Here is a 27,923-nt window from a genome sequence, read left to right on the forward strand (position 1 = left end):
TGGAAAGGGATCCCCCGAACATTCCTAAATTGAAGCATGGTGAGAACTACTCTCTTTGCAAAATGCCTATTGAGTCTTTGTGGGAAGGATCTTTCTCCAATCTATTTGTCTAGTCAAGCTCATATGGCTGGTTCTAGAACATAGAACAAATGTAGAGAGTTACCTATAAGCAGTGATACTTGTGGTTTTTTTTTTTTTTTTTTTTTTTGAGGAAGATTAGCCGTGAGCTAACATCTCCCGCCAACCCTCCTCTTTTAACTGAGGAAGATTGGCCCTGAGCTAACATCCATGCCCACCTTCTTCTACTTTTTATAGGTGGGACACCTGCCACAGCATGATGTGATGAGCGGTGTGTAGGTCCTCACCCTATGCACCCAAATAGCGGATCCTAAATGGCCAACCCCAGGTTGCTGAAGTGGAATGGCAAACTTAACCACTGTGCTACCAGGCTGGCCCCTAGGGATAGGACCGGTCGGGAATCCCAGATGAAACGCCAGAACACTCAGAAAAATGAACATTTGCAAGAACTCAATTTTACATAACCAGCAAGGGCCCAGGGGCCTTTGAGTCCCTTCCATGGACTCCATATTAGGAATCCTAGGTCTATAGTCTGTATAGCATGTGCCCATTGCATTCTATTATTGAGAGTATTTTAGTGAAATTTAACATGGAAAACTAAATACTAGAATCTTAGAGAGGCTCTAATAGAGGCCATCCCTTTCCTTTACTATCACAAGAACTAGTCTTTAATTTCTTTTCTTTTTTTTTTTTAAAGATTGGAAGATTGATCCTGAGCTAACATCTGTTGCCAATCTTTTTTTTTTTCCTTTTCTTCTCCTTGAAGCCCCCCAGTACATAGTTGTATATTCTCATTGCAGGTCCTGCTGGTGGTGCTATGTGGAACACCACCTCAGCATGGCCTGATGAGTGGCGCTAGGTCCACACCCAGGATTGGAACCTGCTAAACCCTGGACCCCTGAAGCAGAGCGTGTGAACTCAACCACTCGGCCCAGGGGTGGCCCCTGGTCTTTAATTTCTTGACCAGAACCTACAGCGGCTTCTAATGGAAAGCAAATGGCACTGGACAATGGGGGAAAGAACCAGTAGATTGAAATCATAATTACCTTATGCTTTGGTTGCCTTTGGCTTCCCTCTGTTTTTAATTTCTACTTGTCATCTCATATAATATTATTTTATTCTCAGTATATCTTTGATATCGTATTTTACCCCCATACCTGGACAGGCATACATGGTTTAAAAATTGCTTAGATCCCGTGTTTTTAATAATTGCCATTTCGATCAATTATCACTAAAAATTACAATCTGTAGCAAAAGGCTTCTGCGAAGACCAACAACTCAGTCATTTCCCACAACTTCTATTACTTGGCCCTGACCATGCTGAGTAAGAGTTTCAAGACAAGATTTGGAATGTGTTTTAAAAGCATCTCTTTTTAAAAAGGAAGAAATCAAAAGTGGCAAGAGTTTATTAAGCACCTGTTGCTTCTCTGCACTATGTTTAAATGCCATGAGGAACACAAAGGAAAGAAAGCTTCTTCCTTCACAGAACTTTCTACCAGTTGAGAAGACAAGACTGACAAATGTAAGGTAATGAGAGAATAGAAGCATGATTGATTCAAAGTATTCACATTCACAAACCATTAAAGAAAAAGTGCTTCAAATAAAGAGAGAAGTGTTTTAAGTTCCATCATCTGACTTGCTATCCTAAAAACTGAGGACTTTATGAATGCTGCACTGATATAGCAAAATTTGGGAAAGGGTTACTTGTCAACAGTCACCAAAAAGCATTTATTTGCCAGCACTCTGCACAACTCCATTCTATACATGCTACAAAAAATTAAGTCATGGCCCTTGTACATAAGTCACTACAATCCAAGTTCATGTTTCCCAACTTATGAGGAAGAAAATGTTGCTTTCTTTTTTTCCCACTTGAAGTTCTAACTGGAAGTGTCAAAGGGAAAATCTGTTCTTGCACGATTCTCAACCAGAAACAGAAACATTTCCATCAAAAATATAGCAAATAGGACTGTTCTCCTGAGATTTCTAACCTAATTAGTCAGATGAAAACACCTTTCAAATATTCCTTTGCTCATGTGTTTGGAGATGATTAAAAAGAATCATTGAATAAAATGTATTTTCTCCTTTGCTATCTATGGAACACAGGCTGTGTCACTTGAGGTAAAAGGAGGCTGACAAAAAAGTGAATTTGCAGGTCATTTAGAAAGAGATAGGGCTGGAAGGAAAATAAAAGAGCTCAGACCAGTTCTCAGAGATTCCCAACCAATTCTCATTTAAGTTGTAGTAATGTCTAGTGGTTTTTATCCCTAAACCAAGTTGAATAAGACTAACTGGGTAGTCATGAGAATGAAGGAAGTTAGTTGAATCAAACAGGATTTTATGGAAGGGTCTTTTTGTGTGATAACAACCCAATTCTGGACTACAGTCAATGATGTTACATGAAGAAGTGATACCTTGATTCCAGTGCACACTTTGCTCATAGCTGCCAGCTCTGCACTGCCCTCAAAACAGCCAGACCCACTTTAGCATATTAGGCATTGTGTAGTCACATGCTGTGGACAGTTGTCTCAGAATTTGTGTGTGTGTGTGCGTTTTACTTTTAATTGCAGCATATAGTGTGCACATAGAAAAGTACATAAAACATACACATACTCTTTGGCAATTATTTAAACAAATAGCCCAATCTAGGTCAAGAAATAGAATATCATCAGCACCCGAGAAGCCCCCTATTGTGTACCTCTCCCCAGAGATAACCACCATCTTTACTTGTGTTAGTCATTGTCTTGCTTTTCTTTAAAAGTGTTACTAACGTATGCATTGCAAAAAAAAATACCTTGGTTTTGTCTTGTTTTTTAATTTTATAGGAACAGAATCATAATGTAAGCATTTTTTTATGTTGTGATGACTTTGTTTAACCTTACAATTGTGACGATTTTCATGGTGTTGCCTGTAACTGTCACTTGTTCATTTATATTACTGTTTAGTATTCCAATTTATTTTTCCATTATCCTGGAGCCCATATGCAAGCTTCTCTAGGGTATATTTCTGGAATAGCTGGGTCATACGGTATATATATCTTCAGCTTTCCTCAACAATGCCAAGTTTTCTTTCAAGGTGATTTTACATCCTAATTTTAGCCAATCTGGTCAGTGTGTCATTTCAATTCTCATTTTTCTAATTGCTAATGAGGTTGAGCACATATTTCTATGTCTACTGACCTCCATCATGTCTTAAATTAATAATCAGAGTCTGCTAGCTGAAATTTTTTTTGTATGTAACACTCATATACAAAAGTAAGTAGCCTGGCCATTTTCCAGTCTATCTGGAACGACTTCATCATTGTGATAATAAAATTATCATATCAACTGGGCTTCACATCTCACCAGTCATTGAAACAGCCTGCAAAGGATGGAATGCTTTTTTGCTACATCGACTGCTTGATGTTATAAAGAAATGTTTTTAAGTCCCAGCCTATATCTAGTCCTTAAGCTAATCATGGTGTAGTTATACAAGGATAAGAGATGAGATTTGAACTCTTTCTGCCACAAAAAGAAGCCTGTTTAGTACAGAAATTGAGGACTTAAATCCATCAATGCAGGACATTATGATAGTAATTTATTGAATTGGTTTCTATTTTCTGAGTGAAATGACAGATTTTGATATTTAGGGTAACACTAAGATTCTCTCATCTTCTAACTGAAAGAGCCCTAGAATTTCAGAGTAAGAAAGATGTAATATGCTATTATGTTTCTTATAGAGGCATTCATTAACTATTTACCTCACGTGCCCCAAATGGTCACGCTACACTCTCACTGACAAAGAACATTTTCTGAAGGAGTCTCTATTTTGCAGAAATGTGGCCTACTCTGCATAACCTTGGGTATGCAGAGCAGAGAGCTGCCCTGCGCTTGGCCTTGATCTTTTAATCCTCTTAGAGCATTTGGTTTATTGTCCTAATCTATCTGTTTTCATTGTCTTTCTCTTATAAATCAAAAAGCAAATCTTTTCAGCAAGTGATAGAAAATATTTTTATAGAGGAAATTTTAGACTGCTAATTTTGGTAGATATAAAGTTAAATGAAACTTCGTTTTCATTTCTTTCTCAAATTCCATGGATACACATCCATCTTTTAGTTTTTTTCTCCCTTATGAGAAAAATATTTCCAAGACCTACCCACAAAATAAGTATACTTTAAAAGTACAAAACTACAGGGGCCAGCCCGGTGGTGCAGCAGTTAAGTTCCAACGTTCTGCTTCAGCAGCCCAGGGTTCGCCAGTTTGGATCCCAGGTGTGGATGTGGCACCACTTGGTAAGCCATGCTGTGGCAGGCATCCCACATATTAAGTGGAGGAAGAAGGGCACAGATGTTAGCTCAGGGCCAGTCTTCCTCAGCAAAAGGATGAGGATTGGCAGCAGATGTTGGCTCAGGGCTAATCTTCCTCAAAAAAAAAATACCAAAAAACAAAACAAACAAACAAAAAGTACATAACTACACAGGATACATATGTATGTAAAATCATTCAAAAATTCATAATTGCACAAACAGCAAAGAAACTGATCAAAGGCGTAGATGTCTTCCTAGGGAATTTTTTATTTTGCTTTTTTCTGTCCTTTTCAGAGTGAATACCAGACTGACCAGAGAGCACTAAATTCAGTATATGAAGGAAAAATAACTTGTGTGAAATGTGAGGTAAAAACAGCTAACCAGTTGTCATGCAGATGAAAATAAAACCAATTGTTTAGCCAAACTGATAATAGATTCAGTCAGAACAGTCACTTCATCTGGCCATTGCCTTAATGTCCTTAAAAAGCACACTAGGAAAGTGGAATTGCCTCAACTGTGTTGACACATTTACTCTTCATCACAGGTGACTGCACAGGGCCATTTTCCTAAATGAGTAACTGCTCCTAGAATTCTAGCAAACATTTATGACAAGGAAAGCTTTGTTCGGTTTTATAGTACAGTATATTAAAATATTTTCTTTCTCTTGATATTCATTTTACATATATACATATGCATACATATACATATATATTGAAACATCATATTCAATATAATATCCTAGTTCCTAGCACAGTGGTAAGTACTTAGTAAACATCCAAATGTTTGTTGAATAAATAAATGAAACTTTTGTGTAGTCTACATTTTACTTCATTTTGAAGGTTTAATTTGAAGAGTAGGGTACACTCTTTGTTTTTAAATAAAGGCATACAAAGTTTCCAGTTTAGTCAGGTTATAACTTTGCAGCCAAAATGAGTCTAAAAGCTGAGCAAGAGAATCCCTCATACCCTTCTCTCCAACAGTCAGAATAAGCATCAACAATCCAATCAGTAAATTTGAAAGTATGAAAGCAAAGGCTAAAAACTTGTCTCTCTAATTTATTTGAGGGCAAAACAAAAAGTCTTTATAATAACATTAGAGAAAGGAAAATTTAGCCCCCTTCTTCAGATCCAGCATCATATAATGGAAAGAACATGGGCATTAGCTCCACTCATATTCATTCAACAAATACCCGTTGAGAACCTATGTCAGGCACTGTGTCAAAGTGAACAAAATAGGGGGAAAAAACCCAGCCCTTGTCAATCTTACATTTGTTTGAGGGTGTTCTATTCAGTCTTGTGTTCAAATCTCATTTTTACCACTTACCTGACTTTGTACAAATTATTTAAGGTCCCAAAGCTTCAACTTTCTCATCTATAAAACTTAGGAACTTTTTAGCCTATTTCTCAATAGGTTCTGGAAGGATGAAATGTGGCAGTGCACATATAGTAACTCACCCACAGCAGACCCTACAACAGGTTAGCTCCTCTCATCTGCTCCCCTTTCTCCTACAAACAACCAGCCACCCCCAGTCAGTCATGAGAAAGGTCAAGATATTTACATGTTCATGATGTAATTCATTCTTTTGAGATCCCTCTAAATTGGGAAACAAGTATCATCATCCACATTTTTTGAGTAGAGGACCTGAATTTATAATACCAGATCTATTACCTATGTGTTCAGATTTCTCCTTCTACATTTTGTGCGCTAAAGTACCCACAATAAGTCCTTTACCGCTAAATGTCACCTTGAGAGTGAAACAAACATGCCACAGAGTCCTCTGGATGTACAAGATAAAAGAAAAAGAAAACAAGTTGAGGAAAGACTGAATAGAAATGGGAGGGAAAGACAAAGAAGCTGTAACACCTCATATCAACCTCATATTGCCTATTTGACTGACAGCACAAAAGAATTTAGTTAATCTAAAAATCAATGGAATCAAAATAAAAGTCAAGGTTTTATAACTTAACTCTTCTTTTCGTCGATCTGACTCATTCAGCGCTACTGTCTTTGTTTACTACTAATTTAACACAAACGTTAGTGAAAACAAGTTCATCTTTGCAGCTTGCCATAATTAAAGAAAAAATACAGAAGTTTAAGGAATCGTGAAGTCTATTGCCAAATGGCACAATGACAAATTGGAGAAAATATTTGCCAAATGTAGAAATGTTAACATTTATAATATATAAAGAATTCAAGAAGTAAAAGAGAAACAGCCCAAAAGAAAACAAAGATAAAAGACTCAAATGGGCAATTCACAGCAGAACTATATATGATCAAAAATATTAAAATCTCATTAACTAAGGAAATACAATTTAAAACATTGATAACATTTATCCCTATCAGATTAATCATACTCACTTCTGCTAAGGGTCTGTAAATATAAATTCTCTTAGAGTGTATATAAGCATGCAAATTTATGTAAAATTTGTGGAATGCAAGTTGGCAATGCCTACAGAAACTTAAAATATGCATACTCTTTGACCAAGCAGTTCCACTTCTGAGAATTTATCCTGTGGATACACGTATGCAAACATATAGATTATAAATGGCTGTTTCTTGTAACATTTTTTATATTTGAAAAGTTGAAAACATTCTAAATGTCTTTAGGGAAATAGTTTTAAAATTATGATTAATCTATAAAATGGAGTACAATATGATATGAGCATTTCTTAAAATGATATGGATACATCTGTATGATATGGAAACAGAAAGTTATATTATGAATAAAAAGTAAATTATAGGACAAAATGTATATTTTATTCTAATTTGTGCAAATAAAGAATTATATATGTGTGTTTATATCTTTGCCATATGTCTAGAGAGCTTGGAAGCGATTAACAAACCTATTAATAGTAATTTATTGTAAGGATCAATTGATTATGAGCATTGGGGGTCAGAGGAAGGGTGGGCATGTTCCAGATTATAGTGCTTGAATTGTTATAATACACACGCATTATTGTATACATACACAAAAACAGAGAGAGAGAAATCTACCCTCTGTTTGTGTCTGCTCATAATTTCCATTCAGAGAAAAATAAGACTTAGGCAGAAAGAAATTATTTGAATGCTGTAAAAATTAAAAAATTATTTTTCCCTCTTTTCAACGATTGCTTTGGTGCTACATGAACAATCAGTACAATCTATGCCCTTTTATCCTTTTCATGAAGGCTAAATTTGCTGAAATTCAGGTTCAAGTCTCTCCTAGGGAAGATGTTAACTAATTCAGGTTGTCATGATGTGGGAGGAATTTTTCAATAGTTTTCTCTGCAATTACAACAGAATCTGTCATTTCCTGCCACTGCTCCTCGGGTGGACATAATCATTTGATGAAAAGTTTACTTTATCAAACCATTTTATGCTTGCATGTCTTGCCTTCCCATCTAAATTTTCAGTCTGCTCAGAATCTGATTCTGGGTCCTCTATTCTCTCGCAGTGCTTAGGACCAGGCAACGGAATTAACCTGGTAAAATTTCAATTCATGGACATTGCGGACATTTAAAAAAAAGTGAACTGTATATCGATATCTGCATAATCACTGTTTCAAAAGAATGAGACAGCACTCACCAAGTCTTGTTAAAAATCTTAGACTTTGGGGGCCGGCCCTGGGGCAGAGTCATTAAAGTTACGCAAGATCCGCTTTGGCAGCCTGGGGTTCACGGGTTTGGATCCCAGCATGGACCTACTCCACTCATCAGCCATGCTGTGGCAGCATCCCACATACAAAGTAGAGGAAGGTTGGCACAGGTGTTAGCTCATGGCAAGTTTTCCTCACCAAAAAACTTGGACTTTGGTCCTAAAGAGCCTGGACTGTTTCTATAAGACTCTTTAACACAATTTCAAAGCTTTGATTTAAGTAAAAGATAATAAGACTCTACATCTAGAATTCGATCCTCATACCAAGAAAAAAATCTTAAGTATGAACACACAATTATACACTGCTTAAGAAACCTTCAGTGAACAATGTATTCTCTAATAACAGAAACACGGGCATGAAGGAAATGGATACAGTAGTCTCCCCTTATCCATGGTTCACTTTCTGCAGTGTCAGTTACCAACAGTGGATGTTAGTCTGAAAATATGACATAGAAAATTCCAGAAATAAGCAATTCGTAAGTTTTAAATTGTGTACTATTCTGAGTAGCATGATGAAAGCTCACAACATCCCTCTCTGGCCTGCCCAGGACATGAATCATCCATTTGTCCAGCATGTCCACACTGTACATTGCTACCCACCCATTAGTCACTAAGTAGCCATCTTGGTTATCAGATTGACTGTGGCGATATCACAGTGTTTGTGTTCAAGTAACACTTATTTTACCTAATAATGGCCCCAAAGTGCAAGAGTAGTGATGTTGGCAATTCAGATATGCCCAAAAGAAGTTACTGTTGTTAATCTCTTTCTCTGCCTACTTTATAAATTAAACTTTATCATAGGTATTTGCGTGTAGGAAAAAACATAGTATATATGAGGTTCAGTACTTTCTGTGGTTTCAGGCATCCACTGGGGGTCTTGGAACGTATCCCCCAAGGATAAAGAGGGACTACTGTAATTCAGTCTTCTCAATGCCAATGGCATCTGAGAAAGTAACCATAGTGCTGTTTCAGATCTTCAACAGATGGGTCTGAACTGGAATCCCACTGAGAAATGGGCCAATTCCCACAGCTACCATCACCACCACCCACCCTACCTGCTCCCCACCCAACATTCCCCCAACATACACATACATAGACATGCGCACAGGCATGCACACACACAACCAAAAATTAATAGATCAGAGCCCAGGTCCCAGAAGCAGGAGTCCTTTGCGTCAGTGAGTAGAGAATTATCCAGATAAGATAGGAACATGCACACAATGATCCAGGGAGCCCCAAGGAGAAGGCTCGTCAAGAAGAGAAAAAGTCAAAGGACATAGCCTAGTGTCTTCTACATCATTGTTACCTGCTGATGACAAAGTTTAATACCACAAAGCAAGTCTCTGAAATGAATCTTTTTTGTTAGCAAAAGTATTACTTTACATTATTCTCAAATTCCTAAAAGGGTCATGCAAGTACATTAACTAGAGGTAGACCAGCCAGGTAACATTACATAGCTAGGTGAAACAGGTATGCTTTAATTAAAACAAATATTTAAGGATAGTCTTTGTATCTATAAGTAATATGCTCACTCCTCTTTTTCTTGAAACATATACTCTTCTCAATCTATCTGTCATTTGTCTTCTTTTGAAAAAGATACAGGTTTTAAAAATAGTGCAATTTTATGCTAACTTAACTGTAAGAAAAACAAAAGCCCAACCTTGATCATAAATGGCTCCCAATGTTGAGAAGAAATTAGGGAGTGGTGAGGACTGTGTCAAACAGTACTGTTCATGGCCCTTGGAAATGGGATGGGAGGGCCACTACTCAGCTCCAGCTTCTCGGGCTACATGGATATTATAGGTCCAGCAATACCAAATCTCTCTATTTTTCAAGAAAGACCAGAAATTTAGATTTATGCTTCAGTGTTGAACATAAATTTTTTAAAAATTTAAGCATTCTGCAGAGGCAGACGAAACACACCTGATGGTTAGGCTTGGCCTGAATACTCCTGCTTGGACCTCCACTAAACATCTACTCTAAAGTAATTTTATGTGTATGTGTGTGGGGTGGGAGGTTCTTGCAGGCAGCAAATCAATGCCACAGTGTTATATAGAGTGTAGAACAAGAAAAGAGAAGAATGTTAAAAATTTAGCTCTACTAAAATTTGAGTTCACACGCTTCCCTGCTTCTTTTCATTAACTTCTAATGATAAACTAATTGAGATCATTTGGAACTATTACAGAACTTCCCCTCTTTGTGAAATCTACTATGGTGAATTCTATTAATTTATTAGATGATATCTAAGATGGTTTTGGTGATTTGAAACGTCTCAAAACCACCAGAAGAACATTACAAATCGCTCCCATATACTCCAATTCTGGTGTCAAGCTTAATCTCTTACTTCGTAGAAGGAGTTCTGGGATGGTTAATTTTATGTGTCAACTTGGCTTGGCTGAGCTAAGAGGTGCTCGGATAGCTGGTTAAACATTATTTCTGGATGTATCTGTGAGGGTGTCACTGGAAGAGACTAGTATTATTACTTGAATCAGTAGACTGAGTCAAGAAGCTCGCTCTCGTCAATGTGGGTGGGCAGCCCAGTGAGCCAAATCCTGTAATAAATAAATAAACGAATGAATGAATAAAGAAATAAATGAATGAATAAATAAGTAAATCTGTCCTATTGGTTCTATTTCCCTGGAGAACCCTGACTAATACAGATTTTGGCATTTTGATGAGATTAGCATCTGAATTGGTGGACTCAGTAAAGTAGATGGCTCTTCTCAGTATGGGTGGGCATCATTCAGTCTGTTCAAGGCCTGAATAGAACAAAAGGAGGAAGAAAGAGGTCCCTTTTTTCCTACTTCACTGTTGAGCTGCGATATCTCATCTCTTCTGCGCTTGGAGTCTGATTTACACCATTGACTCCCCTGGTTCTCAGGCTTTTGGACTGGCACTGAATTATATCACCAGTTTTCTGGGGTCTCTAGCTTACAGAGGGCAGATCATGGGTCTTCTCAGCCTCCATAATTACATGAGCCAGTTTCTGATGATAAATCTGTATATACACATACAATCTCTTGTCGGTTCTGTTTCTCTGGAGGACGCTGACTAATAGGGGTCCTTTTCTGAACTAAAGTAAAAACGCTGCAGACTGACTCTGTTTGGCCAACCCAGGGAGTCTGCTGATTTTCTCTCTCCCAGCTTGCGTTGCCTCTTGTAGTAGCTGTCAAAATCTCATCTTTCTCAATGTTTCACTCCCAGCATTCTACTTTTTAAAATCCTTAATTAATTTCTGGTTTAAAAGAGCACGTTAGCAATTCTTTACAGAAATAAATTTAATTGAAGCCTCATACTCAACTTATCCTTTTTAAACTTCAGTTGGGCCAATACATACCTAAACTTGACTACTGAAAGAACAACTCTAGCAAGAATAGTCATTCCTAATCACTGGCCAACTTTTTTTAAAACAAATTCAAAGTATCTCAAGTCAGTGACCTGTAATGAGGCTTAATAACAGGGATTTCTGACAGCTTACAAATAATAAAAAGCTTTCTTTTCTAGATGATTACCCTACGGCTGTATGGTGGTGAAATGGGAAGAGTTTCAATGACTCAGTTTTGTAAAACACCAAGAAAAAAAAAGACAAGTGAGCACAAGGAAACGAAGAAAGACCAGCAAACTTCCTTGTTTCCAAGAAGCAGAAGCACTGAGAAATGAAAGTCAAGGTCCATGCTATCCAGAGAGGGCTTTCAATTCTGATCTTCCATGTCAGTGTTAGTTTTTCAATGTTGATAACACCATTTCTTATTTTCCAGTATTGCAAGCTCTCAGTCATATGACCTGAAATGAAAAGATGGAGATGATATGGATAAATCAAACGGGAAAGTATCAGTAGAATATTTTTAAAAGTACACATTTGGCTTGGGCAGGAACTTCTTGCTTTCATTCAGTAACATTACATACCCTTTCCTAATCAAGTTTGGCTTAGTTGAAATCAAAATTAGTTTCTGTTTCCTGAGCCACTGAAAGCAAGGGGAGGTGACTTAGAACATTATTCTGGCTAAAGCAATTGCAGCTTAACTAAGGACAAGCCACAAAGTAGAATCCTACATTCAGATAATATGGAACTCAATTTAACACACACTCTTTTTTATTTTCTTTTCTTGTGCTTTTTTTTTTTTTTTTCATGAGGAAGATTGTCACTGAGCTCACATCTATGGCAACTTTCCTCTATTTTGTATGTCGGACACCAACATAGCATGGTTTGAGAAATGGTGGGTAGGTCCACACACGAGATTTGAACCCACAAGCCCCAGGCCTCTGAAGCAGAGCATGCAAACTTAACCACTACACCACAGGGCAAGCCCCTGACACACATTCTGCATAGCAGAGCTCCACATTCATGACTAAGACAACCCAACCCAATAGCAACAGCATCACCTTCCTTCACTCCCACCAAGTGAAAATACACTGGAGAATGGCTAAGCTCCAAAACAGTGAGTTGCTAATCATGATGGTTTCCGTGCTTCTTTTAGAGGAAATGAGAAGAAATCCAATGCCTGCATGTGTCTTTTCAGGAAATTGCTCATCTGTCTAATTAAGCTCTTCTTTCTTCATAGGTCTGTGGATACATTCAGCAGACACGTGGCTTCCAGAAAACCTTCTTGCCCTCTTTCTGTTGGGCATTCGAAGTTTCTGATGTGATAGAATCTCCTTAAAATGGAGATTTGTGAAAATTAAAGTCTCCTTTTAATTTTTAAAAATTAAATTCTCTATGTTAAGAAGATTCCATCACCTTGTATTGGTTACTGGCTAAATTTCATTGACATGTCATTAGAAAGAGTCATTTTCTATTGAAGCACTTTTGAAAAAGTGTGAATTAAAGGCTTAAGGGACTATGCAAATAGCCTCGTGGCTTGTCACTAGCACAGAGCATCTAGCTACTCACAGACTCCAAGTTTCTATGTGCTCTGGCAAGCATGTGCCAGCTTGTTTATTTGTTTTTCAGTGGAATAATCATTGTACTTTGGCCTCTGCCCGTTTCATAATACACCACAGAGAACCTGCCCTCCGCCTTACCTTCCACCAATTAACCTTGCTTTATTTCCTGTCCTTGCAAAGTCAGTACAACCCACTTCACTTCCACCACAGTAATTTACCATTTTCTTCCTTCTAAGCCAGGCTCTTCATTTCTACCTCAATTACAGAACAACGTAACAGACATTTATGGAGTCCTATGTCAGATCCTTCAGACGTGAAACAAATAAGACAAGGGTTTTTCCCTCAAGGAGCTTGCAATCCAATCAGAAGAAATATACAGATTTAACCAAAAACCCCACATCCAACTACAACAGGAACAACAACAACAGGTCTTATAAACAGCATGCTGAAGAAGCAAAGAGGAAAATGTAAGCCTTCGTTATTCTCTCCACCTATGAAAAAAAAGTGTTACTTTGAAATGCTTGTATGTTTTGCAAATAATAATGTTTGAATAATAAAATTCAAATACAAGGTCATACATATGTAGTTAGAGGCAAGTAGTTAGCAAACATGCCAGCCTCTCCCACTGACCTATTAAATGGATTCTTATTTATTAAGTTATATCCATACAGAATATAATGATAAAAGAGGTTAAAAGAAACAAAGATCATAATATTGAACTCTATTGAAGCTAGTCAGCCCCCTCCCCGACCCCCGCCACACACACACACACACATACCTCAAAAGGCATAATATAGCAATAATAGAACAGGCCTGGAACCCAAGTCTCATCTGGTTTTACCATCCCCTTAGCCCACCTTGAATCAAAACTATGCAAATTCTTAGATCTGTTGAAAGGCATCACATTAGAGATAATTATGGGCCTTCAAGCAGATCTCTGGATTGGAGATTTAACATTTCAGTAGTTCTGGAATGCTTTCAGCTTTATTCATGCACACCAAAATAGTTAGAACAGGATTCAGTTAATCTATGTGCAACCCAGGCCTGTAGGCTCCTAACATCTGCTATATTTATAAGTTGAGAGCAGATCCAGGAAAGGTCAGTTCCACTCCATTCAACAACTATTTGAGCCTATGGGGTCATTATTTGAACATGTATTATGCCCCATCCAATAATTACTTGGTTGCTTACGGAAGCAAAGAGGCATCATGACACAAAAATATTCACAAATGGACTGACAGATCTCTTGTAATACTAGTCACCACTTATCCCATTCCACTCAACCCTAGCTTGTTTCTCCACCCATCATATCAATATCAGCTCCAATTCACACTGCGGATGTTGTAGACATTTAATCAAACAACGCAGATGCAATGCAATGGATTGCCAAGCAAAATGACAAACATTGCAAAAGTTGTAGGATTTCATAAGATTGATGAAAGTGATGTTGAAAAACTTCTTGGAACACAAAAATAACCCAGAAGAGTTGGCAGAGGTGGACCTATTAAAACTTAATGAATAGGAAATCAACAAGGATACTGATGTGATAGGCATGGCAAAAAACAACTATTTGATTAAAAAAAAAAAGGATTAAGAGAGACATCTAGGAAAATTGGTGAAGCCCTCACTCAAAGCCAAAATTACCTCCATTGTGATAACATTGCAAATGGCATACATACATTAAGTGAAGACTTTGATATAGCTCTCATATGATTTTATTAAAGAAATTAGTCTGGAAAAGAATGATCAGTGTTTGATTCATCTTTGTTTGTTTTCTTAAAGTACTAGATATAATTTAACTTAAATTTATTTAAATGTAAGTAAGAATAAACAAATTGTCACCATGAGATTTACTTTCCCTTTGAAGATACAGACCAAATCTTGGTTCTTTTAATTACTTTTAAAAATATTTTAAGTGGATTCATTTTCAGGAGCTTTAAAAAAGTTATATATATATATATATATATATATATATATATATATATATACACACACACACACATGCACATACGTATATAGTTAAAGCTTCTGAAAATATACATATTCATATATATATATATATATATATATATATATTTACTAATTTTCTTTGGATAATGAGGACCCATTCACTGTTATAGCCATGCTCCTTGCCCTGAAGAAGCTTCTAAAATTCTGCCAGGCTGCATCACCCATCAAGTCACAGGTGAGCACCATGACATCACCCAGTACGAGGGATTCATCTGAACGTTGCACACACATGCCCATGGTCAGTTGAGTTACTGTTCATGGGAAGGTTTTGCTCCTTATTATGACCTAGGCATTTCCTTTGATTAAAAGGAAGGACCTAACACACTAAATTCATTTTCCCAGGGCTAACGAAAGAACATCCACCAAAGAAAAAACTCTCTAAGTGTTGAATCCTAGGTTGTATACCTCAGGTAGCTAAAGATGCTTAATTGGAGAGGTCAGATGGAACGCTATGAAGCACATGAAGGACAAGAGGATCCTGTCCCAAATCAGCCTTTGGGCAGAGAAAACATAGCCTCCTCCACCCCAAATGCCCTGGCCCTCTGACCACGGCAAATTTTCTGGAGCTCTATTGGAAAAGCAGGGTTCTCTCTCCCAGAAGCTACAAAGCCCTCCCTCAATGGGGAACAATTTTACATCATCCTTTTCCTTCTGAGGAGGTAACCTTATACAACATAAGGAGCCTGATGTTTTCAGGTCAGACAGACTGAGCTTTAAATTCCACCTTTGTGTTTACAAGCTATGTAATTTGGCCAAATTTTCTATTCTTTCAAAGCATCAGTTTCAACTCTATGATATAAAAAATAATAAAATCTACCTCATGGAGTTGCCAAGAGATAAGAAATGAAACAATGACTCTAAATGCCTAATAATGTGCAAGCTTCACAGTAAGTATGCTTTCAAAAAAAAGTTAGTTCCCACCACTTCCTCCATGACAAGAAAGATTATGGGGAAGCATAGCCTCTCTGGCACCTGGTGGGAAAGGAGGAACTGAAAGGCGATTAAAGGGAGTGTAAGAGGAAATGGAGAGGGTGACACAGACTAACTTCATCAGCACCACCCCCACTCCCCCATTTCACCCTGGACTGGTCCTAATCTCACATGGAAGTGAGGGATAAAAGATGCATGTGTCAGACAGAAAGTGCAAATTCAGTGCATCTGACTCAGAAACTGGGCAAAGCTGCCCAAAGCAGATAATAAATATAATCTATCTGATCTAATTCAGAGGCCTCTTGGTCCCGGCACTCCCAGCTGAGAGGTTCTCCTATCGTTAGAAGGAAGCCCACTCTGACCTACATGTGACGGTTGCTAATGGTTTTCTAATCTTAGTGTCAAACATGATCTTTTCATGAATGAGGTTTGGTTCTTTTTAAGACGGTATATGAAAGGAAGTTTCTGCCAGCACTTGGAAAAACAGAGATGTTCAACAAAAACTGGTCAATGTGCATGTTAGTCTTCATCTTCAAGGTCTGAGCATTTTCACTTACAATCAGTCAACTAATATTTATTAAACTCTGAAAATATTTGCTGTGTCAGGCACTGTGAGTGACAGAGAAAAGGTAGAGGGTGCAGATTCCATTTTCAAGGAAATTGTAACCAGCTAAGACACACAAGAACTACTCCTGTATGAAATGACTGACAAGTGGGACAAAACAAAAATGTCTATACTCAAGTGATAGTGTGCAAGAATGCTCCTGCCTCAGAGAGTTGTCATGAAGCTCAAAGAATGATACACAGAAAGCACCTAGTGGGAACATGTGTGTTTAACAAATTAATTTTCCCCTCCCCCTAGGAGAAAATCTAGGGAGAGCAATGTCAAAGCCAAGGCAGCAAGGAGTCAAAATAAGGAGGTTATCGGCAGCAAATGCAGCTGAGAGATTTTGACAAAAAGGAAGTCACAACTGACCTTTTAGAGAAGTGCTTCTGGAGTGTGATGAAGATCAAAGCCAGTCAATTGCAAACAGTTAAGAAAGGAAGGCATATCTAGGAAGTGTAACCAACAGCCATAAACTATGCTTTTGAGAGGCTTGGGAGGGAAAAAGAAAAGAGAAAACCATAGTATCTAGTGATGGCCATTCTGTTGCTTTTTTACAACATGGAGCTCTGTTTAAAAGCTTTCTCTACAAGGGAGGAAAGAATTAAACTATTCTAGAACCTTCCATGGCTCTAATCTGAAGCCAAAAGGCAACCACATGGCCTCGTGCCTCCAAGGAACTCAACGGTGGATGGAATCAATTCCTTTTTTCCTTTTGAATAAAAAAATTCTAAAATAAAAATAAAATAGCTTCCCCAGGATTTTTCTGAAAGAATAAATAGCCTTATTTATTTCATCAGAATTCTACATAAGGCAAAAGGAGATCAAGGTTAATTAGTTTTATCTGCAAGAACGTTAAGAGACTTTTGCCTAGGATGCTGCTAATCTCTGTTAAAACTATTGAGTTAGTTTACACTTTAAGTCGGTCAACACTGACTTATTATATTGGCTTTTTATATCCCTCATATCACTGAGTAAATGTTATAGGAAATATGAGGATGTTCATAACAAGCCCTTTGCCCTCTGGAGACTTCAACTCAACAGAGACGACAGAAAATGTATACATACCTTGTGTAGAAAAGCTACTGTGACCATTTTAATAAATGGCTGAAGATATTAAGAGGAGAAAAGAGAGGTTAATTGTGGACTGGGAGAGCTGAATTTTCTTGGAGGAAAGATAGATTTAAGTTGGGCTTTGAAAAAAGCATAAGAGTTTCCAAAGCAGACATGGCAGGACCAAGGAGGGAGTGGGAGGAGGGGCAGTTCCACTGGAGTCCAGGCGGGAAGAATGAATGAACCAAACCAAGAGCGACCAGTCATAAACAGGAGACCATACATATCAGCCTAAAAAGACAGTCGAGGGGCTGGCCCCGTGGCCGAGTGGTTAAGTTCGCGCGCTCCGCTGCAGGCGGCCCAGTGTTTCGTTGGTTCGAATCCTGGGCGCGGACATGGCACTGCTCATCAGACCACGCTGAGGCAGCGTCCCACATGCCACAACTAGAAGGACCCACAACGAAGAATACACAACTATGTACCGGGGGGCTTTGGGGAGAAAAAGGAAAAAATAAAATCTTTAAAAAAAAAAAAAAAAAGACAGTCGAAATATCCACTGTGCCAAAACGGACTTCACTAAATCCAGGCCCTCTAGATAGAAGATCTGTACCTCCAGGCCTTTTGGTCTAATTCATTACTGTGTTATTACTCATCCCACTCTTTCCTAACTTCAATATTTCAGCTCTAGGGTCTATTTTTTTCCCATTGTACTCATACAGCAGAAAGAGGAAGTAACTCATCCAGTGGTGGGGATTTCTTAGTAGGGTTTTGAAGAGAGATGCTGGGGGTGGCTGACTCTGCCAAAATGTTTCCTTTTTCTCTTGCTGTTTGTCAGATATGCTATTGAGCAACCCTGGTGAGTGTCATCAACATGCAATCTCATCTGATTTATCTTCCTTTACTCACTCAAACTCAGCCCTTTGCCTCTTTTTTTCTGGTTCATTTAGAGTTTCACAACCTCTTACCTTTAATCGCTGAGTAAGTGCAAAACATTTGTGTATCTGGCCTTAGATACTATAATCTCCAAGAAAAAGGACTCACCATCACAGAGAGGGCTGTGGCTGCTTATCATGCCTTAAATTTTGCTTTGCCATTATTTCATTTTAAAATTACACTTCTATTTTTCTCACAGATTCAGATTCAAAACAATAAATTTTTGTGGCTGTCCTTTCCTCCTGGTCCCTCCCTTTTGAAATGTGGATGACTGAAATAAACATTCTTATGAACTCCACAGAGCTCCTAGTTTCATTCTCTCCAGAGACCCATAAAAAAATTCCACACCAATAAGCCATTGATGCAAGTACAGGAAATGGAATATTTGGATCTAATGGGATTCTAAAACTAACTTGCAATCACACAGATAGAGGAAATTAACTTCATTTGTAGGTCAAAAGCTTTTACAATGTCCTCAACACTGGGCCGCCATGGTTACTTCCTCCACCCAGCCAGCATAGATATGGGGCCTTTATAGCTTAACCACAAATCAGCCTGACTTTCCTTGGATCAGCCAAGAAAACTCTCCCTCTTCCCCCAATCTCTGCTCTCTGTATCCATCTCAAGAGGCAGAAAATGTTTTGGATATTGGTAAGATTTCTAGAGCAAAATTTTAGATCTGATTGTTAAATAAATATACTATACAGTTTGAGCCTAGTAAAAGATATGACTGTGCTAAAAATGCTAATTAAAGCAGGTAAGAAAAAACATGTGAGTGTGTTGATACTCTAAACAGTCTATAGCTTTTACAGACTCTGCCACTTGTGCCTGTGACTGGACTCACAAACTTTGGGGCCACAGCATTTTTAAAGCATTCAGTTTAACTAGGAGAGACTGTAAATGCATTAAAAAGTTTCTACAACTTGTCTCCACAGCCCAGGATGCAAGCTCCACTCTACTATTATCTTTTTATGTAAATATCTTCTCTGTCCACAAATCCTGAAAGGGTCAAATCCTGGGAAGTCACTTGTTGTCTCTGTCAACATACAAGGAAGCACCTGCTATAAGATGTTTCCTGCCTGAGGCCACCTTTGCTTCCAAGTTTGCTGCTGTATCCATGAAGACTTCAATAGCACCTGGAGCTTAGTAGGAGTTTAGTAAATATTTATTGAATATTGAATGAATTAACAAGTAAAAAGTTCTCGTTGTTGGTACAGTGTTCTCGTAACTGCCCACCTTACCACAAATCAGCCTTGCGGTAGCCATCTATCTCTGTTCTCTGAATCCTTGTCATTTGTTTCCTTTTAGGCTCCCAAGTATTTCCAACCTTTTGAGTTTTAGCTTGGATTTGGCTCACACACACCAACCAGACTAGCAACGTTTTTATGGTTATCTTGGATTAGATTATTCATTAAAATGGTTTCAGTACTTCACTACCTGGCTTATCTTGGTTCTCACAGTCCTAAATTCCAGAGCTATATTGATGGAAGTCCATATATAGCATAATGATACAAAAGAGCAAAAATGTAGGGAGGTTACTGTGGGGAACTGGCATTGGCCACACCAAGATATGTCTCTTTGGCATGAGGATTATCTGGGGCTGGTTGCTTTTCATAAACTGGGACAGGGAAGGAGGCTCTGAGGAGTGGAACTTGCTTGCCCTTTGTTAGGAGACATTTACATTGTAAAGGAAATCTCCATCTGTAAAGTTATCTCCCTTTCTGTACCAGGAAGAGGGGGATGACTTTATCTCTAGAGACTCTTAATCAGTGCCAAAGGCAAGGACTTAAATCTGCATTTGTTACTGTACCTGTGTGGTAATTTCCCATGATCGACTCCCCCTCCACCCCCAACATCCTCCTTTGTCATTAGCTGGATATGGTATTTAAGGTGGTGGCTTCAGCCATTTTGGTGAGTTGCTCAGCTTGCCTGAGCCTCTCCCATGTATGCATGTTATAAAGCTTTGTTTAATTTTCTCCTGCTATTCTGTCTCATGTGAATTTAATTCGTTCTCCAGCCAAAAACCCAAAGAGGGTACAGGAAATGTCTTCCTCCCCTACATTACCAAATGTGATAGCTAGACTCCAAGATGTCTCCCAACGACCCCTGATTCCTCATCTCCATGCCCTCATATGATCCCCTCTCCATGAGTGGGAGGCTGGACTTAGCGTTTGCTTCTAACAAATTGAATACTCTAGAAGTGATAGTCTATCACTTCCAAGATTTGGTTATAAAAGACTGCTGATTCTATCTTGTAATTTCTCTCACTCTCACTCTCTCTCTGTCTTTCTCTCTCTCTCTTTACTCTCAGATCATCTGCTTTGGGAGAAGCCAGCTGTCATGTGGAGCAGTCTCATGGAGAAGCCCATGGGGCAAAGAACTGAGGCCCCCAAGCCAACAGCCAGTGAGGAACTGAGGTTTGCCAACAACCACCTGTGTGTGCTTGGAAGTGTATTCTCCAGCACCAGTAAAGCCTCGAGATGATGGCAGTCCTGGTTGGCAGCTTGACTACAGCCTCATGAGAGACACATGCCACCCAGCTAAGGTAGCCCAGATCTCTGATCCACAGAAACTGTGAGATAAGAAATGTTTGTTGTTTTAAGCTGCTGGATTTGGGGGTTATTTGTTACATAGCAATGGATAAATACTACATTAAACCAGGGGTTAGCAAATGCTTTCTTAAAGGACGAGATAGTAATTATTTTTGGATTTGCCAGTCATACAGTATCTATCGCACTCCTCGGTTCTGCTGTTGTAGCCCGAAAGCAGTCAGAGACAACAGGTAAATGAATGCTCATGGCTGTATTCCTATAAAAGAGTTTACAAAAACAATCAGCCAGCTTGCAGGCTATAACATGTCAACCCCTGCACCAAACCAATGTATTTTCAGTCTTTATAATTTCTAATACCCCATTGTCCTGCAGCCACCCTATCAAGAGACAAACATGGCCAATTCGGATCACAGAGTTTCTTCTATAGTGTGAAGGGGATACTCTTCCCCGTTATTACTTTTTAATTACTATTAAAAAGTGAGATTGGTGCTCTGCGGAAAGGAAAGTAAGATCTAGGGAAAGTTCCTTCCAGAGTTGGAGAAGAAATAAAAATCCAGACCTTTTTATCCCAGGAGAGTTTAGAAAGAGAACAAAGAGAGGCAGTGTGAGGTGATCAGAGGTCCAAGTTCTACAAACTCTAGCCAAACTCTGTGTACAGAGATGGGGAAAATGCTTTAGGTCCATCTAGACAGGCACAAGAATTCTAAGAACTTCAGAACTGGTCACCCAGTTTCCTGGGGAGAATGGAAGACTCAAAGCCTCTGGGAGAAACTGTGAGCCATTTGGACCAAAATGGCACAAGATTCAAAGCATAACATTGGCTTAAGGAGACTGAAATAAGGTTTATAGCCTCCCATAGATTGGGCACAGCAGGAAGAAGATAAAAAACTTCTCAACTGGCCCCTCAGAAGTGCAGAAGTACTAAGAGGACGACCTGGTCCGCAGAACCCAGGGCTGGTTGAGGATTGGACCTCAATGACCAGGGACAACGGCAAGGTCTAGGTTAGGCAGTAAAGGAAGATACTAGATTTTTACCTCTTTTTTCCTCTTTAGAAAGGATTCTCTCTACATCTTATTTTTCTTTTCTCCAAAGCACCAGTCACACAGGGCAGGCCCAGTGGTCGGGGGGACAAGCTACAACACCAGCACGTTAAGCAGAGGCCAACAAGCAAGATTAATGGAAGTAGGTCCATAACCAGAGGCTTCTCATGGACAATCTACCTCTCGCCCATTGCCAGGAAAATACATGAGCCCCCTCCACCCCATTGGCCTGAGGGCCACCTTGGGAAGAACATAGAAAAGGAGAGGAAATCTGGGAGAGCAAATATTTACACAAAAGACACTGAGTGACCTCAACACACAACTGTTTAAGTCAGAAGGTGTTGAAATAGTTTGACTTGATAAGTTTACATTGTTTTCCCTGCTGGCCAGAGGGATGGGGGCTCATGAGAAAATTTATCTCAGCTATTGTATTAGTTGTCTATTGCTGCCATAAAAAATTACCAAAAACACAGTAGCTTAAAACACCACAAATTTGTTATCTCACAGTTCTGTGTGTCAGAAATCCAGCCTGGGTCTCACTGGGCTAAAATCAAGTGTCAAAGGCTATTTCCTTTCTGGAGGCACTAAAGAAGAATTCCTTTCTTTTCATTTTACAGCTTCGAGAAACGGCTTGCATTCCTTGGCTCTTGGCTCCCTTCTCCTATCTTCAAAGCCAGCAATGTAGCATCTCCCTGACCATATAGCTGTCATCATATCTCTTTCTCTCAGCCAGCCTGAAAAGTTATCCACTTTTGAGGATTCTTGTGGTTAAACTGGACCACTTACCATGCAAAGTAACATATGTACAAGTTCCATCTGGACATCTTTGGAGCAGAGGGGCAATATTCTGTCTACCACAGTTATGAGAAATAAAGGAGAGACATTCCATTTCAATTTGTGCTATCAGTAAATTTGAGACCCTGATGATAATAATACCCAATACTTAAGCATAATTTACAATCTGCGCATGTTATAAGTTATAAACCTTCCAAATACAGCACATTCTACATGAGTAGCTAATTCCTTAAACTTCTCAACTAACAAATTAAAAATTCAGAAAAAACATGCATAAACTATTGGAGGCAGCAACCTCACTTAGAAAACACTCAAGTGTTCTTGCAAATGTTCACCTAACCAAAAGCCCATTTCCGCTTAGAATTCTAAACAGAAAGTATGAACCCTGTGTAACCTGTAAGAGACAGACAAGACTCTTCTGTGAAAGAGTCTTAAAACCTCCCCAAAGCCCTGATTTGCTTCAGTCAAAACCTAACAAACCCATATGATCCGTCATTAAATTAGGCAGCCAAATTAAGTACTGAATGGCACCAACCATGCACATACTAAGAGTTACTCCTCCTACCAGAGTAACTCTTAGTATTAAGAACAGCACTTGCCATAAATTATGTGCACTGTAAATGAACTAATAATTCCGTTATTATAAACATTAATGTGTGCATATTGTGTGAGAGTTTTGTGTTAGTTTTGTTTTGCTGGAGTGTCTGTTTTTTGTTTTGGGGGAATTTTTTTTTTAGTTTTGACTGTTGTTGAAGTTGAAGCAATATTATGAGGATTATTATTGTTAGTCTTTCTAGCCAACTCTTATTACTAGAATTTTTAGAAAAGATGTTCAATACTCAATTATTCATTCAAAGAAAACACATTCATGTTGTATATGACTGCCTTATCTCAAATAAGTTTTTAAATATAGGGTTTGTCATAAGTTAGACCAGTTCCACAAAATGATGTTCCAGAGATAGAGAACGAAACAACAAATCTGGCAGTGAATACATCTAGAAATTCCTTTGGAGAAATTAAGTGTTTGGGGTTTACATTGATTGTGGTTATCATTGATGTCGTGTATGTTGATAGCATTGTACTTTTCTGAGGTCTTACGGCCACTGAAAATAAGCTCTTTTTTTATTATTATTATAAAATATTTGGGGGCCAGCCTGGTGGCATAGTGGTTAAGTTCATACACTCTGCTTTGGTGGCCTGGGGTTCACAGGTCTGATTCCTAGGCTCGGACCTATGCACTGCTCATCAAGCCATGCTGTGGTGGCATCCTACATACAAAATAAAGGAAGATTGGCACAGGCGTCAGTTCAGGGCAAATCTTATACAAGCAAAAAAAAAGAGGAGGATTGGCAATGGATGTTAGCTCAGAGACAATCTTCCTCAATAACAATAAAAAAAAATTCAGCTTAAGTGCAGTTGCATGAAGGCCTAGGTTTCATGTCTTTTTGAGCACCAGGAGGAATTCTCTTCAGTCTTTTTCCAAAGCTTTCTTTCCAGGCAAGCTTTTATCCATTCTGCAGAAACTATTCATTCTGTAGAAACTTCCCTCAGAAGAAGGAAAAAGACTGAAACATAATTTTAACTATTGCCCACGTTTCTGCAACGTTCCATCTTCTTTTTTTTCCGGTCACCTGAAGACTGTCAGAGAACACACAATCAGGTCATTTGACAAACACCAGTCACCTATGATGAATGAGGCAGGGTTGTGTGGACACCTCCAAGTAGCTAAAGCAAACATGGACACAACAAAAGAAAAAGGTTATAAAGAAATATAAGAAATATAAAATTAAATGTTGCGGAAATGTCAAAGGAGACATGGTCTGACTGGGTAGAAAAAGGAAAGTTCAGTGCAAGGATGTGGCATTTGAATTGAGCCATGAATGGTCGGGAGGCTGTAAGGATTGAGCAGAAGGGTTTACCAGTCATCAGGAACAACAATATAAATTCCTAATTTTGCAGAGAATCAGAACCAACACACATGTCCCTATCCTTAGCAAAATATAGCAGATACAGATCATTTATTTTCCAGTTATTTTATTGAGGTCATATTGGTTTATAACACTGTATAATTTCAGGTGTACATTATTATATATCTGTTTCTGTATAGACTGCATTGTGTTCACCACCAATAGTCTAGTTTTTATCTGTCACCATACACATGTGTCCCTTTATCCCTTTTGCCCATGCCTCCATTGCCTTCCCCTCTGGTAACCACTAATATGTTCTCTTTATCCAGGTATTTGTTTATCTTTCACATATGTGTGAAATCATACAGTGTTTGTCTTTCTCTGTCTGGCTTATTTTGCTTAACATAATACCCTCAAGGTCCATCCATGTTGTTGCAAATGGGATGGTTTTGTCTTTTTTATGGCTGCATAGTATTTCATTGTGTGTGTGTGTGTGTGTGTGTGTGTGTGTGTGTGTGTGTTTGTATACACACCTCATCTTCTTTTTTCAGTCATCAGCTGATGGACACTTGGGTTGCTTCCACATCTTGGCTATTGTGAATAATGCTGCGGTGAACATAGGGGTGCATAAATATCTTTGAATTGTCCATTTAATGTTCTTTGGATAAATACCCAGTAGTGGGATAGCTGGTTCGTATGGTATTTTTATTTTTAATTTTTTGAGAAATTTCCATACTGTTTTCCATAGCTGCTGTATCAGTTTGCATTCCCATCAGAAGTGTATGAGGGTTCCCTTTTCTCCACAAGCAGATACAGAGCTTAATGACCACACAGAGTAGTGGAAAGAGCACAAGGTTTGGATATAAAAAGACATGGGGACTACGGAGTGAGTCCAGTCACCATGTGGTTACAATTTTATTACCTTAAAGAAATTACTCAACCTTTCTGAGTCTCAGTTTAACATTCTGTAAACATCGACAGTGACACAAACAAGTCGGCAACATTCCTTTTTTTGTAAGCAAGAAGCATAGCTTCTTTTACAACGTTATGTTTGAAATGAATGTTAATTATTTTGTTATTATAAAGTTTCTCCATAATAAACATACCACAGACCTAAGTACTTCCTTATATGTAGATAAATTTCCTCTTTTAAGATTACTCTGCATCTAACTTCTAAATTCTCTTTCTAAAATTAACTCTGGGATCTGGAGACTAGAATAATAGAAACCTCACATGACATTTTTCCAGGAGCAAGCTACTGAAAAATTGCTAAATATAGAATATGCAAAGAGGAGGGATATGGAAAATTACGGACATATAGGAAAATTATGGCTATAAAATTTCAAAGTCACACTGCAAAATGCCAAATGCTGGAGTTTCCTATAAAGCTTAATTGTATTTATTTCCAGAGAAATATTTTGGAAAGCTGGGTTTGAGAAGTTCCTCACATTTTGGCCTACCTCTTCCAATTATGCTGGAACTTCACTATCAGTCCTCACACTGGAGATGTATCATTATCTAAACAATCATTTCCATTTCGCAGAAATCCCAGGACTGTTTTTCTAACAATTGAGCCATAACAGAGCTGTTGCCATGGTTACTAAGAGTTCTAATTTCAGTTCCTCAATATGCATTTTATCACGTAAGATTGTACAACGCTTCAGAATAGGCAACTCTTAGTTCCACATGCTCTTTCTATTATTTTTCTCCAAGTTTCTCACACCCAATCCCCATTTAACCTTCCTGTTTTGCTCATTTTTTCACTAAAGTTTGTGTAACCAGTCTATATAGTGATCATGTTTGTAGCCAATAAATTCAAAGCAATAGAGTAAAGTTAAGAGGCAAGAATTGGGCAAAGATTAGGAGATCAGTTCCTCATCACTCTCCATGACCCTAGATTTGCCCCATCACCACGCTGGGAAGGGAAAGAGCAGCATGAATCCCAGACTACAGAGTCCTTAGTGATTCAGTGATTCCATTTTATCTCAGTTTGAATTTCTCGACAACAGAGGAATTTGGTGTTCATATCTCTGAAAAGTGCTTTCTCTAGAGATTAGGGTCTTACACTAGAGTCTATAGAATGGTCTTCAGAGTGGCTCATCAAGTGCCTAAAATTGTGTGTAGAGGAGTGTGTGTGCGTGTGTGTGTGTGTGTGTGTGTGACCCAGCATGGCTGAGGGAATTCCCTTTTATGGGGAAAAGATTCCCAGCCTTAATCAGATTCTCAGAAACGTGTGTACAGCAAAGATGGTTTAAAAGAACACTTCTCTTGGACAAGATCTGTGTTATAGGAGAGAGCTCCGAAGGGCCAAATCGTTAACAAAAATGCTTTTGTTAAATTAGTATTATATTCTCAGTCATTGAGGGAGTATTAAAATTTGGTGTAAGATTTTTAGAAAATCAATACGGAAATGTATAGCAGGACAAACAAAGATGTTCTTTCTCTTGGATCCAGTCATTGCATTGCAAGCAATATATTTTTACAAAAAATTTCAAGAAAGGCAAAAAGTAAAGAGATGTTCACTTTGATATGAATGATAGGAAAAATTATAACCCAATATTAGAGACTGGTTTGCAAATAATGTGACATCAACACAATGAAACATTGTAAAGCCATAACTACAAATATTCCATAGGAAAACATAAAACATTTATGATGAAATGTTGAATGAAATCACAAAGAAAATACAAGTATGTATAATATGAGTAAAACTATGAAAAAATATACAAACATTTGAATAATAATTTTCAAAATAGTTGGAGCAAAGTAGTGAGACTTTGTGTGATTTTACTTTAAAATCCTGCCAAATTTTAATATCCTATTAAGTAAATGTTGAATTAAAAACAGAACACAGATTTCTGTTTAAACATGGAAATTTGAACATATGTTTTGATCTTCATTCCTCTCCCAGACTTCACTAAAATCTCACTGGAGATATGAAAAATAGACATAAATCTACAAGGAAAATGAGGGCAGAGAAGGAAATGACAGCATCAAAATTTTGGAATCTATAAAGCCAACAAGTGGAGAGGACTAACATTAAAAACGAGAAAAGTTAAACATACACCAACAATGGAGTAAGATCAGGAATAAACTTATTTACATCAAAAAACCCTGTAATGTTTCAAAATCAGAGACATTTTTTGCCTCTCAAAGAGATGTAAAGATGTGGCTGAAACAGATACATATTGGAAGGTAACTTGTGAATTAGAAGCCAAAAG

The 27,923-nt window shown here is 38.2% G+C and overlaps 1 long non-coding RNA gene across 1 annotated transcript in view; it reads right to left on the minus strand.

Moving 5' to 3' along the window:
* Positions 1 to 9,270: 9,270 nt before the first annotated feature.
* LOC139080287 (uncharacterized) overlaps positions 9,271 to 27,923 on the minus strand; it is a 63,836-nt gene continuing 45,183 nt past the window's right edge. Inside the window, exon 3 of the long non-coding RNA XR_011534672.1 lies at positions 9,271 to 11,776. This is a non-coding gene — a long non-coding RNA (uncharacterized lncRNA). The remainder of the gene's footprint in view (positions 11,777 to 27,923) is intronic.

Source organism: Equus przewalskii, chromosome 29 (genome assembly GCF_037783145.1).
Source record: "Equus przewalskii isolate Varuska chromosome 29, EquPr2, whole genome shotgun sequence".
Classification (NCBI taxonomy): domain Eukaryota; kingdom Metazoa; phylum Chordata; class Mammalia; order Perissodactyla; family Equidae; genus Equus; species Equus przewalskii.